General features: G+C 49.8%; 1 long non-coding RNA gene across 1 annotated transcript in view; it reads right to left on the bottom strand.

Annotated features, from left to right (window-relative positions):
* The window catches only part of LOC106506421, a 31,761-nt gene extending 20,239 nt beyond the window's left edge, over positions 1–11,522 (bottom strand). The window contains exon 1 of the long non-coding RNA XR_001301695.2: positions 8,273–11,522. This is a non-coding gene — a long non-coding RNA (uncharacterized LOC106506421). The remainder of the gene's footprint in view (positions 1–8,272) is intronic.

Genomic DNA, 12,596 nt, shown 5'->3' with positions numbered 1-12,596 from the left:
CCTCGGACTTTGGCCAGTTACATGCTTGCTCTTTAGGGCTGTCCCGGGAGTTGTAGGACGTGGAGCCATGTCCCTCGCCTCTGCCCACCAAGGCCTGTGGCACCTTCTTCCCTGCAGTGATGGCCCAAATTGTCCCCACACGTTGCCCAGGTCCCCCGAGAGGCAAAGTCACCAGCGGTGAGGACCACAGGGTAGAATGTTTGATTAGACTTCCTCCAGCGCCAAAGGTCTAACCTTAATGACTGCATGAACTCCTACCTTTCCCCAAATCGTCTGTTCCATTCAGACTCTGACACCGCTAAGAGCATCAGGCTAATCAAACGAACAAACAACAAAGCTCGGTATTTTGAAAGTTCTCAGTAAGGGTTAAAATCAGCCCTGAGAGAAGTTCCTGTTGTGGCTCAGTGGTTAACGAATCCGACTAGGAACGATGAGGTTTCGGGTTCGATCCCTGGCCTTGCTCAGTGGGTTAAGGATCCGGCGTTGCCGTGAGCTGTGGTGTAGGTTGCAGATGCGGCTCGGATCCGGCGTTGCTGTGGCTCTGGCATAGGCTGGTGGCTACAGCTCTGATGAGACCCCTGGCCTGGGAACCTCCATATGCCACAGGAGCGGCTCTAGAAAAGGCAAAAAGACAAATCAATCAATCAATTAATTAATCAATTTAATTAAATAAATAAAATAAAATCAGCCCTGAGAGGATTAGGATGCTGAAGATGAAATTGCAAAAATGCCCGGCAGCCTTAAGACAGGATTAAGGGGTGTGGGTGAACCGCGCAGAGGGCAGATTCCTGAACATCCGTGCCTGAGAACGGCCCTTCGGACTGAGCGCCGGCACAGTGCCCGGCTCTGTAAACGAACTTCATGCAGCCTTCTCTCCACCTGCAGACGGTGGTCTCCCACCACTTCGGCCGGCAGCAAAGAGGAGGAAATCAAAGAGCCAAGGTTTAAATGCAATGTAAGAGGAGAGTGGGTGCTCAGACGGCTTCAAGTGAATGGTTGGCTGGCAACAACAAATAGGTTTTTAAAAACTCCAGAGTCACCTTGCAGATGCCTCATTGCCAGCTGTGGGTGGGCCAGAACTGCGGGTTCATTTTAGAACATAAATCTGATTCTGGTTTGCAATGAACGCAGACACCCACAGGACGAGGGGCCACGCCCTTCAAGTCCAACGGGTTGTCCAAGTTCATTCCTGGAGCCCAGAGGATTGGGTTTAGCCGGGAAGATGATCTTCCCGCTGCCTGCCCGAGGCTGTCTTTTAGCCTAAGTTTCTCTTATATATGGAGAAGTCGGTGGCTAAGATTAAGACAGGAGATTTTAAACAAATCCCCGCACTGTTTTTATTTCTACAGCTTTTCTACCTGGACCTTCTCTGTGTCAGCCACACCGCTCTGGGTGTCAGCACTGAGGGCAAGCCAGCTTTGCCACCAGCTGACGCTTGGGACCTCCTGTGGTGACAGGAGCCCATCCGTCACTGTTTGAGATGCCGGGTGATTCTGAGCCTAGGAAAGTGACCCAGAGCCCGAAAGCTTCTCAGGTCACAGCAGAACTCAACAGAACCAGGGTGTGGATGAGAGAATCCCAGCTGCAAAGGCTGCTGATAAAAGAACACAGCCCCTGCACACCCCTGAGCCCCGGAGTCTTTGTGCTTTCTAGAGCACTTCCTTGGGAATGACCCATTTCCCTGGGTGAGTCAGATGATGAAGGAGGCCTCTGGGCCAGGGCATGGGCTGTTCTGGACTCTGCAGTGGCAAGCTGGCACTTGTTAACAACCCCCCAGGGGGTGGGGGGTGGGGCAGCCCTGATCTGTAGCACTTGCCAATTTCCATGGTGTAAATACTCCCGCTGTGAGCAATGTCAAGCTACCATCATGAAGTCAACCAGCTCTCCCAAAACCTGAAAATTTAACTTTCAGCTCTAGAAGCAGACACAAGCCACCCCTGGCATACAGCCAGGTCCCTTTCTGCCACATCACCTCACTTAGAGCGAGGATGAACCTTGTTTACTCTTGTCCTATAAATGCCAAAGGGGTAAAATGCTTCTGGCAAGAGAGGCAGACAGTCTGGCTCTGGGCAAAGCAAAGGGGAGTTTGAGTAAATGTGAGTTGGCTCTTTTTCTGTAAGTGTCAGGGTAGCTGCAGAGACGGGCAGGAAACTTCAGGGCTCTCAACCCTGAGCTCTAACGCACACACACTGTACCTGACATCAAACACCAGCAGATTTTTCTCTCTCAGAAGAGGGAACAGTGATTTGTTTTTCTTCAACTCTTCTCCCCTAGAAAGTAGCCAGCCTCTGACGATGAGGCTAATCTTTATTAGACATCAGGATTGCTTTCGCCCAGTAATTTTTTTTACTATGGTTGAATATCGATGAAGTCTCCCCAAACCGATGGATTCTACTTTGCCTCCCTCCATGAAATGAGCTTGTAATTTATCTTTAGAAACTGGGAGAACAACAACAAAGAAGTTTCGGAGCTTGACTGGAGACATTAGGGTCCCTGCTCCCTGCGCATTTAAAAATAAACGACAGCTTTTCATGAAAAGGTAACCACAGGTTTGCCGACTTTCCTCCACTCCAGTTCCCCAGGGCAAAGAGACAAGGTGAGCAAGTGGGATCTTCAGGACCCCAGGAGGAGAAGTGGCTTCACAGACATGAAAGAAGCACGATAATGACCCGCAAAGGCTGGGAAAAGATCTTTCCTATAACACATCAAATAACTTGATATAAACACCCAAGTCAACCGGAAGTTCCTGTCTCGCCCATGTTGCTCCTTTGTGTTTACCCCCGATGAGAAAAGGCTGAAAAGAGTGAATAAAAGGGGGGAAACTGCCCTTTCATTCTTCAGGATTTCCGTGAAGCCCTGGGGCAGGATTGCATCTTGACGGCCAACCAAACTGGGTTAATTTGTAATCCCTTCACTTAACCCGGGGCCGGGGTGGGGAGCGGGGCGGTGAGAGTGGGCAGTGGAAGAGGAGAATGCCTTCGGAGCTCATTGCCGGAGCCCCTCTTGAGCAAACTCACCAAGTACTCATAACTTGGAACCGGTTCAGGTCGCTGCGTAATGTGTTTGACATGCCTGCTATTATCCGTGCCTTAATGGACAAAGGCAACGCGAGAGCCAGAACTGCAAGGTGGTGCCAAGACTCAGTCACCATTTATGGGCCTTTTAAAGGTCAGCGGGCTGCACGGCGCAGTTCCATCCGTCCCGCAGTCATCTGTCATGTCTCGTGTAACCCAAGGACTGCCCGGGACAGCCCATAAAGCCGTCTAAATTGGACTGTATGCGAAGGTTAACCTAACAGCACTGATTACAGCCACAGAGTTGACACACATAATTAGGTTAGAAAAGCTCTCTAAGTGAAACTGAAGACAGCATCTTAGAGAAACAGATGTTTATCCCGCTATTGCTGTTGGGTGGGCGCCCCGGGGCTAGGTCTGCGAGATGCTCAAGTCTGGACCATCCTTTCACTCTCTTGCTTGAGTGTAACGCTAAGTCTCTGCTGAACGCAAGACAACCGCACCGCCCGGGACCAGCGGAGCGTGGCACGAGAGGGCACGCCTGCCTGCGGTCCTGTCCCTCCAGCCTGGAACTCCAACACCCGGCAGGGGACAGGGTGGGATCCCCCATAGCAGGAACCCGGCAAGGGCAGCGTGGCCACAGAGAAAAGAGAAGCTCACATCAGAGCATCATGAAGGTCACTCCGTAAGGCCCACAAAATGCACATCCTACTCCACAATTAGGGGAGGCCCCTCTCCTGGGGGCAGGTCCACAAGCTGGAGAGATGGGATAAGCCGGAGGAGGTGACCCTCGAGAGACCGACCCCTGGGCCCCTTATCGCTGCACCCAGAGGGTCAAGGAAGGGAGTGGTGAGTGACCCCCGAGACCGACCTCAGAGAGCAGCTCCTGCACCCACCCCGCCCCCACTGAAGGGTTTGCTCTCTGGGTCCCAAGGAGGAGGGTGCCCGACCACAACTCAGCAGGCAGGGAACCCCACCCCTGCCCAAGGGGTGCACACTGGGAACCCCAGCAGCTTAACACGGAGCACCAGTCTATACCGGTGTCCCCAGGTGCCTTGAGAAAGGCAAGCTCCCTTCCTGTCCTGACCGCTGTAACTTCAGGGACAGTGGGAGTCTGGTGCATGGGTGCGACGTGGGCATGCGAGATCGTTTCACCCAGCGCCCTCTTGCCTTCCACTCCCTTCCCCCCGCCAGCCATCCGTCAGCCCGGCCCTCGCCAAGGCCTGTCCACCCACTTCCACAATGACCCAGTCTGTGCCCTCCCGCCTTCTCCTCCGCTCCCGCCCTGTGCAGGCCTCGTGTCTGGTCTCTCCCTCTCCTCTTAGCCCACTCAACTCCATTCCACATGTGACAGCCACAAAGAGCCATGAACTTCCCCTTCAGTCAGGTCAGCTCCCCGCCCAAACCCTTTGATGGCTCCCTGCTGCCCTTTGGAGAAAATCCAAAATCCCTAACACTCCTAAAGACGCTGCATGTCGACGTAATGAAAAGCAGTGCAGTTGGAGAAAATCTTAAAAACGCAGAAGGAGTGAATGTTACAACCCCCCGATGGGAGCTTATCACTACAAGTTAGTATTAAATTTAGCTACGAGTTTCCTAAAGGCCAGTCAAAAGCGAACTACTTTGGTGCCTGATTGGCATTTTTGTGTGTTTGTCTTTTGAGGGCCGCATCCATGGTATATGGAGGTTCCCAGGCTCGGGGTCAAATAGGAGCCATAGATGCCGGTCTACACCACAGCCACAGCAACACCAGATCTGAGACTCATCTGCGACCTACACCACAGCTCACGGCAATGCCGGATCCTTAACCCACTGATCGAGGCCAGGAATCAAACCTGCATCCTCATGGATGCTAGTCGGATTCTTTTCCGCTGCGCCAACACGGGAATTCCTGATCGGCATTTTTAAACAAAAGGTGCCATGCAAATACATCTGGAAAAATCTCCTAACGATAAACCCAAGGACTTAATTCTTATCTAATGGTGGAAACCCGTTCGTTACGAGTGGTATGATGATGCACCTCCCTCCGCAAACCCAAAGGTACCACGTGGACAAGTATGAGGTTTGAACAAGATGCTTTGTAACTTGTAAGCGCCGTAACCAACCTCAGGTCTTTCAACTGACCGTTGTATCCCATTTCGACGCTGTTTGTATCGACCCCTCTGTTCTCATAACCGAATGGAAACATTTGGGGGGACGGGATGAGTGAAGTCATGTGACCGAGGTATTTTGCTTTCTGGTGATCTACAAGGATTTGGCTGGTTTGCTCATTCTAAAAGAAACACTAGACAAGATTTTGACTCTCAAACAGCCCCTTTCTTGAGCAAAGCTTAGGCAAGTATTAAACAGCCGCAGAGAAGAGAGGTTCTAAGGCCAGGAAACGAAGGCTGTCGGTTCCAGACAAGAGTTGAAAGTGTTCTGGCTTCAGTCTGTTGTGAAATTTAAAGCTGCAGTGTGGCACCTTACAAAGTTAATTCTTTAGGAATGATTAATCATCCATCCCTCCCCCAGTTCAGAAGAGACACCCACATAATGATAAAGCATCTATCTGTGGTTCTTGGCCTTGAACACGAATCAAGAGCATCTTCAATGGGAAATGGCCAGTTGGGCAATGGACCCAAGGAAAGGCCCTGTTCTTATTTCATTACGGTTAGAAAGGGATGGTGTGTCCACCCAGCGGAAGGCGGGTCTGAACTCCCTTCTCCCTCCACTGGCTGACTCTCCTCCCCCCTTCTCAGTCCTCTGCCTCGACACCCTCAGTGCTTTCCTGGAGGAGGCTGCTAAGGCTCCACCCCCCCACACACACACACACAAAGCAAGCGTTTAAAGGCACTCTCTTTAGAAATATTGCCAACTTTAGAAGCACAAGATGAAGGGCGCTTTCTCAGGGTCTCTTGTGTCACTGTACAAGCCTGCACAACGCACAACCTCTGGTGTGTCATTCCAGAGACCCTCTTAGCCTGACCGGTGATTTTTTTACTGCGCCCCAGACTTCTGGGTGGTGTATCAGGCCATCAGTTCCTTTCTGACTCTCCTGCTTTATCAGCAGTCTCTCAGTCTGGGTTTAGTGCACGGGGCCTGGCCATCTGTGGGCTGCAGTTCTCACGACAGTGTGGACTGGGGCCCCTGCAGTGCCATTCTGTGTACTCCTAAGAGCATGCTGAAAGCCCAGCTGGCTTGCCACACTGAGGTCCAGCTCTGAGACCTGGCCTGGGCAGGGGGTTCAATTTCAGGTTTGGGTGGTCAGGAGCTTGCCTGAAAATTTCTGTGGAAGTTAAGAGACCCCTTTCTCCAGCTTCCCACCATCTGAGTCTTTCTCTTCTTTTTTCTTTTTTTCTTTTTTTTGTCTTTTCTAGGGCTGCCCCCGCAGCATATGGAGGTTCCCAGGCTAGGGGTCTAATCAGAGCTGTAGCTGCGGGCCTACACCAAAGCCACAGCAACGCAAGATCCGAGCCGCGTCTGTGACCTTCACCACAGCTCATGGCAATGCCGGATCCTTAACCCACTGAGCGTGGCCAGGGATCAAACCCACAACCTCATGGCTCCCAGTCGGATTCGTTAACCACTGAGCCACAACAGGGACTCCTGAGTCTTTCTCATGCTCCGTGTTGGGAAGGCAAGAGGCATGGGCTGCAAGAGGGAGGCACCCCAGAGTCCCCTCTCTGTCTTCCTTGACACTAAATCAGAGGGGGAGGGGCACTCTCCTGGGTCCTCTGTGGTTACTTGGCAGTGGGGGGGGACCAGGGTGGGTGTCCACACTCCCCACTCAGGCTTTGCTAGCAGCACCCCAGGGCTGGGGAGGAAGAGGTGTCATGGGGCTGGGTTGGGGTAGGGGGTGCTGTCAAAAACTTTCTGTGCCACTGGGATGTCCCTTTCCTGGTCCTTTGGCCAGAAAGACTGGGATTTTCTTGGGGCTTTTGTTGTCTGCTCCCATTGGAAGTTCTGGGTTTTAGGTCCCCCGAGCCTCTGACCCGGATATTCAGGACACAAAAAGAAAAGCCAGGAAACTTCTTGCCATGTTGCTCCTCCAGCCTGAAGTCCTGGCCAGTCCTTTCCTGGCTGGGAGTGTCTGTTGTCCGATGTCCAGGGTTGGTTGAATTTAGCAAGAGAAGCAAGGAGAGAAGGACTTGGAAGCCTAATCAACTGTGAAGTTTGGAAAAAAAATGCAAGTCTGGTAAAGTGGTATTTGCGAGGCCTCTCCACTGCGGGGTTAGGATTTTTCCTTTCTGGTGTTTGTTTTTTGGAAGGACTCTATTCTGTTTACCTCATTTCCCCCAACGTTAACGTCTTACACAACCAGGGTGCATTTCTCAAAACTAAGACATTAACCCTGCTGCGTTACTGCCACTGAATAGGAACTGGATGTTGCCAGTTCTCCCGCTAATGCACGTTTGCTGTTCCGGGACCTGACACAGCGTTGGGTGCCAGGGCTCCTTCGTCTCTGATGTGTGACCGTTTCTCCGTGCGTCCCTGTGTTCAGGAGCTCAGAGACTTGGAAGGCGTTGGGCGTGGGTTTCACAGCGATCCTTCCCTTGGATTTGTGTGCTGTTCTCTTGTGATCCGTTTAGGGTTATGGATTTGGGGGAAGAAATGGTAGAGACAGAGGAACATCTCATGGGGGGCGGCTGGCATCAGAGTGACGTGTCTCGGGAGACCTTAACCTTGGTCACTTGGCACCGTGGTGTCAGCCAGGCCTCTCCTCTGCGGGACAGGATGTTTCCTTTCTCACACTTCGTGGTTTTGGAAGCTGGTCGCTAAATCCACTCACTCGTAAGGGTGGAGGATTTTAAGCTCCACTTCCTGGAGAGGAGAGTTCCAGCTAAGTGATCCGGAATCTTCTATGGGGAAAGATTTGTCTCCTCTTACCCATTTCTTTGCTCCATCCCTTATTTAAACCCGTATGGAGGCATGTGTGTTTATTTCACGCTTGGGTTATAATCCAGAATTATATAATCTATTCTGTTGCCAAAATGTTCAAGCTTTGCCATCGGGGGCTTTTTCAGGTGGTTCTGACCCAGTTTCAATGGTGAAATTGGTGAAGGGAGCCGAAACCCTCGGTAGGGTCCTGGGTGAGCCCTCCCAGCCCCCTCCTTGTAGGCGCCAACATTCCACAATGAGCCTGGAGGTAAGAGGTCTTTGGCCTTAGCCAGTGTCTCCCAGACTATTTTCCAAGACCCGGCTTTATTTAGCGAACCTTATAACAAGAGTAACTTCACCCCCTGGTAAACAGAAATAACCTTTGAGGTCCAAATACTCACTGTTAGGAAATGCCTCGTGTAAAATGCTGCTCATTGAACAACGGCAGAAATGCCGTCCTTCCTCCAGGCACAGACGGAAGAAAAGGACCACGAACGCAGGAACGTCACTTTTAAATAAGCTGCATTTATGAATGCTCTAAGAGTTGCAATTCTGTTGAGCTGCCATCTGAACATTTGTGTAATCACTGAAGTCCAGTAGGAAGCTCCAATGAGAGAAAAGTCAATACCACTTGAGAAAAGAGACCAAAACTTACTGTTTCCAAATCAGTAGAAACTATTGTTTAAGGGCAAGAGCCAAAATACTCTTGCCCCAAATAACATGGAAACAACAAATTAAAATTCACATCTACATGTACGGATGTATAAAACACTGTCCCCTAAATTTTATTATCAAGTCTCCACTCAAAACATTGTGTAATTACTTAAATAATACCAATGAAACCAAAATTAAGAAATTTCGAAATCATTCTAAGAGAAAGACAAAAATAAAATTGTTGCCATCTTTTTGGATGATTTTAGGGGATTCGCTAATAATCGTAAAGACACTGTGAAATACACGATCTACAAATAAAATAAGTTATGAGTCACATTCAAATAATCTACAGTTATAAAACATTATCTCAGGATAATAAAACCCTATCAAGTGTCCATCTGGGCCAAGGAAAATGAACGGCAATAAAAGGAAAAGGAGAAAAAAAGAAGTATTCACGTAGAGAGAAAGCGTCTCTCTGGATTCTGGATTCTCAGGATCAGCCTCCTTGCAGGGAAGGAACAACTCAGAAGAAACTCACTTCTGCGTTCAGGCTGTGTGGACAGCGCTTGGTGTAGACGGGTTTCTCTGAGCTTGGTGGAGGATGTGCCTGGAGGGGGAGGACTGCGGTGGTCTCTTCCCCTGGTTCTGCGGTGGGGGGGATGCCTCTTCCCAGAGCTGACCAGGGCCATCAGACTGGGGGGAGGGGGAAGCCAGGCCAGGTTCCATCGGAGGTGGGAGGGTGGGTCAAAAGCCAGCCCTGCATTCTCATGCTTGGTGAGGGGCTGCCACGTGAGGATGGGCTGGCCCTGCAGAGGCTCTGGACCCTGTATCCTGGGCCCTCACCCATCGCAGCCTGGCATTCCTGCTTCCTGGGGCGGTCACCCTTGCCGGTAGCTGCCAAATGCCCCATGTGCAACGTAGAAACATAAGAATATTTTGGACACCTTTAAATGTCTTCCTCAGTATTTTGGGTCTCAGATAAGCAGTCATTTTTTAATTTGTACCGATGTGTCTCTCAGCCAAAGGGGCTTCAGCTCATTAGAATGAGCTTTCCTTTCCTGGAGAATAAGCTGCCTTGAACAACAGCCAGGGACTCCTGCAGATGTTCCCGAAAGAACGTTAGCTTGTATTTCCAGGCGTCAGATATGACACCTCCACTCACGTGACCGCTCTAGTCCTACAGCGTGGAAGGTCCTGCTGAACGGTGACAGGGCAGACGGTCTCAAAGTCGGATATTTGAACAGGTTTTCTTCTCCCCGACGCAGGATGTGGTGTTACCCGGTGGCTCCTGCTTCTGACGGTGCTTTTGTGATGGTGGTGAAGCTTCCCCAAGGGGGCTTCCGTTATTTCATCGGCTTTGGTGAATCGAGCACACATGTGGAGTCTCCCTCCATCAAGGTTTTAAACAGATTCTTCGCTGGACTGCCTGGGTCCTGCCTTAGAGCCCCTCTCACTCACCTCCCAGGTGACCTATTTCTGATCAGTGTGTCCCATTCAGTCCCGTGAATGGCTTGGAGGACACCTGGCCCCCGTGGACTTGGCCACCTTCGTCCTTCAGTCCCAGCATCCAGCTTCAGACAAGGGTCCGCATCTTGGAATCAGAGTTTCCCTCGAGTGGCAACCCAGTTTCCCAAACTAGTTTCCCTGCGGCACCCCCTCTGCCCTGACCTCCCATGTCTCTGATTAACATCCCCCAGAACCAGCGGCTCAGAGCACTCACTGGGGAAGGTGAAAGTGGTGAAAAGCAGAGAGGTTGGGTCCCAACAGGGTTTAACAGGGCGTGTGAAGTTGGATTGGGGTCATTATACCTCCTTGTCCATGTGGAGGACAGAGCAGTGCCCGACACTCAGAGAAAGAAAAAAAAAAAGCCCAGTAACTTGGGGATGGGTCTGCTCTGTCCTCCAAATTTCTGTCCTCTGGGTCCAGGTCCTGTGGAGGCTACCAGACCTCCATGGGAAAGATTCCAGGACTATGCTCATGAAATATCCCCCATCCCTCCTAAACGGGTCTGATGGGCGTCGGTTTGTTCTGACCTGCAGTCAGTGCCTGTCCCCTAGAGGCCTTCCTCTCTCTGGGGGCCTCACCGCCGTAAAACCAAGACGGAAACTCCAGCAGGGCTGTGCTAGACTTCCAGGTTTAGCTCAGACACGTAAAGAGCTTGGAGGTCAGCAATCCCATCCTCGAAGTAAGAAAATCTGGATGAACCGAATATTAACAACTTCTCCTGGCTCCAACAGAGAACTGAGGTCTCAGGGCAAACCCCCACCCCCAAATCTGAAGAAAGGTGTGTTTAAGGGAGATACAGAACCTGAAATTGGCTAACCAGGAGCAGAAACCACCAGATGCCACAAGCCAGTAGGAACACGAAGGTAGAAATTTTGAGGAATTGCTGAATCTCAGTGCAGGATATCGAGTGGTCCTGGGGCCGTGGTCCCAGAGGTGCCCCAACCTCTGCAGGCTTTTCCTCCAGGAACCCCCAACAGACTCTCACAGAGAGAAGTGGGGTGAATTCACAGGGGCCACCTCCTCTTCCCATGGTCCCAACCAGAAACTTCCTCCTTACAGAACACAAGCCTTCTGCTTGGGAAGGACATTTCCAGAGAGTGGCAGGCGGTGCTGTCCCCTCCAGGTAGTGAAAGGGAGCCGTTGTGTGATCCAGCCCTTCCCTGTTCCCGGTGAGCAAATTTGATGGGACGTCACTGCTGCTCTCTGGAAATGTCCTTCCCCAAGAGGAAGAGCAAAGGATCCCTTCCACCTGATCAATCATAGTGGACAACAGCTGGGTTGCAGACTGAGGGCAAAGCTGAGAGGGTAGGTGAGAACAATCTAGTTAAATGATGCTCCCCAAGAATATTGCTCAACTAGGTGAAACATGAAAATAAGACAAAAAAATGTGGAAGGCAGTGAAATCAGTGCCTGGAGGGAAATTTTCAGCATTAAATGCATATTTTAGAGAAATAAATCTAAAATGCACAATCTAGGAAGTTCCCTTTGTGGCTTGGCAGTAAGGACCCCGACTACTACCCATGAGGATGTGGGTTCCATCCCTGGCCTCGCTCAGTGGGTTAAGGACCCAGTGTTGCTGTGAGCTGTGGTGTAGGTGGCAAGTGTGGCTCTGATCTGGCTTTGCTGTGGCTGCGGATCTGTCTGGCAGCTGCAGATCCAACTCAACCCCTAGCCTGGGAACCTTCATATGCTGCAGGTGCAGCCCTGAAAAAAATAAAAATTAAAAATAAATACACAAAAACCATCATCTAAACTTTCACCCTAGGAAAATAAAGAAAGAAGAGCAAATTCAACCTAAGTGTAAGCAAAGGTAGGAAATAAGAAAAATTAGAACATGAGTCAGTGAAAGTTAAAATGGGAAAATAATAGGGGAAATGAAGAAACTAAAAGCTGCTGCTTTGGAAATACCAGTAAGGTTAATAAACTAGTCCAGAAAAAAAGAGAGAAGACACAGATTATTAATAACAGGAATGGAAGAAGGGTAAAAATAAATAGACACATGATGGAATGGAACAGAGCAGAGAGCTCAGGAATAGATCCCTGCAAACACAGTCAATTGATTTTTAACAAATATACAAAGGCAATTCAATGAAGAAAGGACAGTCTTTTTACAAATAGTACTGGAAAAATTGTACACCCACATACAAAAAATAAATCTTAACCCATACCTCCTTCCTTATGTGAAATTTAATTCAGTGAATCATAGGCTTAAATGTGGCATGGAAAACTATAAAGCTTTTAGAGAAAGACAGGAACACTATCTGTGACCTTGGGTTATGTAAAAAGTTCTTAGGACAGTGGAAGTACAATCCATAAAAGGAAAAATAGATCAACTGGACACCATCAAAATCTCAAAACATCTTTCTGCAACAGAGAATGAGAAGACAAACTACCAACTAGCATAAAATAGTTGCCAATCAAATAACTGACAATGAACTTCTATTAAGAATATATAAACAACTCCCCAAAATTCTACAAAAACCAAATACTCAATTTTTAAAACATGGACAGAAAGCACACACAGGTGTCAAATAAGCACATGAAAAGTTGCTCAACATCATTGCT

Source organism: Sus scrofa, chromosome 15 (genome assembly GCF_000003025.6).
Source record: "Sus scrofa isolate TJ Tabasco breed Duroc chromosome 15, Sscrofa11.1, whole genome shotgun sequence".
In the NCBI taxonomy this organism is placed as follows: domain Eukaryota; kingdom Metazoa; phylum Chordata; class Mammalia; order Artiodactyla; family Suidae; genus Sus; species Sus scrofa.
This window is presented reverse-complemented; position numbering and strand designations above follow the sequence as displayed.